This window comes from Convolutriloba macropyga, unplaced genomic scaffold (genome assembly GCF_964194025.1).
Source record: "Convolutriloba macropyga unplaced genomic scaffold, txConMacr16.3 SCAFFOLD_2370, whole genome shotgun sequence".
Classification (NCBI taxonomy): Eukaryota; Metazoa; Xenacoelomorpha; order Acoela; family Convolutidae; genus Convolutriloba; species Convolutriloba macropyga.
In genome coordinates, this window is record NW_027449113.1 from 24,368 (window position 1) to 29,414 (window position 5,047).

General features: G+C 34.5%; 1 non-coding gene across 1 annotated transcript; it reads left to right on the forward strand.

Moving 5' to 3' along the window:
• The first annotated feature begins 4,479 nt into the window (after positions 1–4,479).
• Positions 4,480–4,551, forward strand: Trnam-cau (transfer RNA methionine (anticodon CAU)). The gene has a single exon. It is a non-coding gene; the product is annotated as a tRNA-Met (tRNA).
• Positions 4,552–5,047: the final 496 nt, after the last annotated feature.

The window sequence follows — 5,047 nt, forward strand, 5'->3', positions numbered from 1 at the left end:
TCTTCAAAAAGCGAGTGGTTTATCAAGAGGCAAGGTTATTTCCTTTCTCCACACTAAAAATTCCTATACAAAATACCGTCAAGCAAATCGACATTTTAGACAATTACCTGCATTTGCAAAGCGGATAAATGAAATTTGGTGTCTTGATTTAGCTTTTATGGACAAATTGTCAGAGTTTAATAATGGAGTAAAGTATTTATTAATCTGCGTTGATGTATTTTCTCGTTTTGTCCGTGTTCAACCAATGAAATCAAAGTATTCTACAGATGCTGTAGCAGCTTTCACAAAAAATGCTACGAAAAAACAACATACCGCAAAAAGTATGGGTTGATCAAGGAACAAAGTTTGGTGGCGAATTTTGGAAATTTTTTGGACAAAAGAAAATTAAAATTTTTTCAACGAGAAGTGAAACAAAAGCTGCCGTAGCTGAGAGAGCTATCAGGTCTTTGAAAAACATTATTTATCGCTTCATGGAAGAAAACGGGCATAAGTACCTTGTAAAAATGGGCTCTTTCCTAAATACAATGAATAGTAGAGTAAATAGATCTACAGGTAAAGCTCCAAAGGAGGTAAAAAACAAAGACTTTTTATCAATTCTTTACAAAAATCCGATCATACAATACAAAAAACCTCGGTTTAAAGTAGGGGATAAAGTACGAATTTCGAAATACGATATTCCTTTTAGAAAAGGATACAAGTCACAGTTCACGAGTGAAATCTTTGAAATTGTTAAGATTGCTACTTACAAACCTCCAACATACAACCTCAAGGGAGAGCAGGGTGATGAAATACTAGGAAAATTTTATGAACAAGAGCTCTCAAAGTGTATCATTTAGCGATGAACTCTTTTACGGAAGAGCTGGTTTCCAACGCATCCTTTGATTGTTATCCAAATAACACATTGAGTTCTTTTACCAATTTCCTTCCCGAACAGATTAACCTTGAAGGAGAATGGGAGGTGGCAATAACCGAACTATCATATCCATCTTTGTACCAGAATACTACAGATGAAAAATTTTTCTATCTAGATGCTGCAACTCCAGATACAAAACCTTCCGATTATTATACAATTGATGCAGGACTATATCCATCAATATCTGATATTGTGAACGAAATGAACAAAAAAATTCAGGAAAGAGAAAAGTATGAGAAAACTCCAATCAAATTAAAAGTCAACAGAATTACACAGAGATTATCCCTAAGCCTTCCTAATGAAAACTCGTTACTAGTTATCTTCAGAAGTGATCTCTGTCACGTATTTGGGTGTGAGAAAGCTGTTTACGGAATGGGAATTTTTATGAGTGGTGCTGGACCACATTTTCCTAAATTTCCCTATGATATTGTTCGAATTCATACTCTCGTGCTATACAGTGATATTGTTGAATACAATATTGTAGAAGATACAAAAGCCGCGCTTTTGAGATGTATTCCGTTTATTTCTAAAATTAGGAATGGAGACTTAATATCTACTGGACAATATATGAATTATCAAAACTTCCCAAATCTACAATTTAAAAAACTTCTTAAAAATTCTTTCCACAGCATTAAACTTGAGCTCCCCGACTCATACGGTAAAAAAGTTCCTTTCAATTCAGTAGGTGTAACAAGAGCTGTATTGATGTTCAGAAGAGCTTCAGACAATCATTTTTAAAATTAAGTTTACAAAAAATGGTTGCAGACTGTGAATTACCATACTTTCGTGGTTATTCAAGACAAAGGGGAAGAGGATTTGGAGCTTTAGCACAAACAATTGGGAGACCTGCAATTCCTTTTTTTTAGACGATATGTTTTACCAGCAGCTAAAAAAGTTGGTGCTGACTTGATTGAATTAGCTGCGCCAGAAATCGGAAATGTATTAGCTGAGAGGAAAAAATTCCAATCTGCAGCCACAGATGTTGGAAAGAAAACTTTACGTAAACAACTAGGAGGAGGAAAACCTAGAGAACGACGTATTATTCGAAAATGCTCGCCAAAAATCAGTCGACGTCGTCGAACTAGGAGGGATATTTTTACCAAACTAAAATGAATACTAGATCAACAAATGACAGTAATTTCCGTTATGGACACTTTACAAATTCTTGCTTGGAGTTTTTTGACAAAATTCCGGTTTTGGAACCAATTGAATCATCCCATATTCAAGAAGTTTATCCCAGTACTTCATTGGAGGAAAGCAGCATTGAATTTGAATTTGAAACAGATAAAAGTATTTATCTCGATATGAGAGATATTCATTTACAAATTAAAGTTGGATTACAAAAGGGAAGATTAATTGACGATTTCATGAAAAAAGAGGGGCATGGAAAGCCAGATATGGGTATGACTTTCACTGATGATGATTTAAAATGTTTGACTCATGTCAACAACTTGTTATACTCTCTTTTCTCCAACTGCGAAGTGTATTTAAACAATCAACAAGTGTACAACTCTAACGGACTCTATGGCCACAAAACTCTGATATCCAATGAATTCAATGCTTTTACAATGAATAATGAAGGGATTTTGGCTTGTCATGAATACGAATTTGAGAAAGATCCTAGTGATTATGAAAAAAGTCCGTTCATAGATAGCGAAGAAGAGCTTTTGTTGAAAGATTGGGTTACCTTATATGGTAAACTTGCAATCGACTTATTTCAATGTGAAAAATTATTACTTGCAAATACAAAAATTAAACTCAAATTGATTCGATCGAGACCGAATTTTTACATGATTTCCTACAATCCGCATGTTTCCCTTAGAGTTCTTGACTGTTCACTTTTTACGAGACGTTTTGTCGTTAATGAGGTCTATCACCAGACAATCAAGCATCAACTAACACATCAACCAGCTTGCTATAATTTTATGGAGACAATTGCGCGAACATTTATTATTCCTTCTGGTCAAAATCAATTTATTCAGGAAAATGTTTTCAATAATGACCCAATCAGACGAATTGCAATAGCAATGAACACTAATTCAGCATTCACCGGACATTTTCAAGAAAATCCTTTTCATTATCGAAAGTTTGGACTGCGGGAGCTGAGAATTGTTCGAGGGGGGAGAGCTGTTGTCTCAATTGATACAACCAACAATTGTAGAGCTTATGTTACAACAATGAAGGCAATGATCTTCAACGAAGAAATTCCTGCGTTACCGAATGATTTCTTTACAGATCATTATGTGCTTGTATTCGATCTCACCTCACTCCAAGATGCTGGTGAAAATGTTCATTATGCTGACCTCAGTGGGGAAAGTCTTCGTTTAGAAATGTTCTTTGAACGTCCGCTAACCAATGTTACCGAGCTAATTGTTCTCGGAGAACGAATCTCAACAGTTAAAATTGATCAGTTTGGAACAGTTGCTGAAAATGTCTGAAGAACTCTGCATTAATCAAGATTTTTTAATTTACTTTTCAATTTGTTCTGGTTTTTATATTATTGCCTTCTGCGTTGGAACGTTTGTTGGATATGTACTTTCATCGCCCAGTTGCAACCCTTTTCACACTATAATATCAAGATAGGGAATGGATAAAAATTGGGGTAGACCTACTCCAAACTTATATCTATACCTTATTTGTGCATTATTCCTGGGACTTTTAATCATCATTATTATCTTTCATCCCGATGTCACAGGTAACAGTGAAGACATAGTAAGTAAATCTACAGGAGATCTGATACGTAAAATTCCCCAATCTAAAGATTGTTGCTTTATTGAAAAGAACGAATCATTTCAACTTGATTGTAATGTGCGAAATCCCTGTTCCAAAGGAGCTTGCGAATTGAAACAGAAGATTATTTGTCATGGATAATCAATCTCTTCAACAAATTATTGAACGCATTCCTGAGCTGAAATTCAAATACATTGGATCGTTTCCGGCAGATTTCATTCCAAATTTAACCAAATTCAGCTTTGCAATCATTAACACTGCTTCGAGTACAGAAGTCGGTGAACATTGGATATTGATTGCTCGACTCAACAGAAATTACTATTTTGCGGATTCTCTTATTCGATCAGTAACACATTACAAATTTTTAGGTAAAAAGCACCAAAAAATATTACCTCGACCACTTCAGAAGATGCAAAATTTGTGTGGATTCTACGCAATTTTGCAGCATTTCAACTATTTAAGTTTTTCCAAACCAACTTGAACAATATTCATTATGTGCACGTGTTAAATTTTATAAGTAACTATATGTAGTAGTGTTCATTTTGGTTTTTAATAAGCTGAAGTTAATATAGTCGATAGTATATGTTTCTCGTAACTGTTTCTCGTGAGTTTTGTAAACTTTTTTATCGAACTTTTTTAACCACTCGGCTAAGTTTACCTTAATGTTCATTGAAATTTATACAATTTATTGTAAATGATTGAGTTATTTTGTATTTTGATGCTCATAATTTGTACTGTGTCTGTCATTTTATACTATTTTAATTCATTTTTTTCTTTTATTTAACATATTTTTTCAAAAAATGTAAAAAAAAACTAACGCATATATGCATGCAATTAGCAAGATGGCGCAGTGGGAGCGCGCTGGGCCCATAACCCAGAGGACGGTAGATCAAAACTACCTCTTGCTATCTTGACGTTTTCCAATTAATGAGCGCGCAAAAGACAATTGTTACACAATTGATTCAAACAATTAGGGGAACAATCTTTGCAATTGACCTAAAATTTGTAAACAAAAATTCAACATGTCACATAATTACCCCTCAGATAACTAGGGTAATTGAAAACCCCCACCAATTAATTTCACAATTTAATAGCATAAAATTTGTAAACAAAATTCAACATGTCACATAATTGCCCCTCACATAATTACAGCAATTAATTACCCACGCCAATTCTTTTGTTCTCAAGTAAACACTTAAAAACTACACAAACATTGATATTTTCCCCTCAAAATTTCAGCCAATCAGGAGCGTCTCCGAACCTACCCCCCGCACATTTGCACCGACCATACTACTAGCAAATGTACATGCAAAAATACATACACAAAACCTATACCCTATCTTAATACATGACGCCACCTAATCAATACATGTCCGCAGCTATTACTAATCCCAATACATGTCG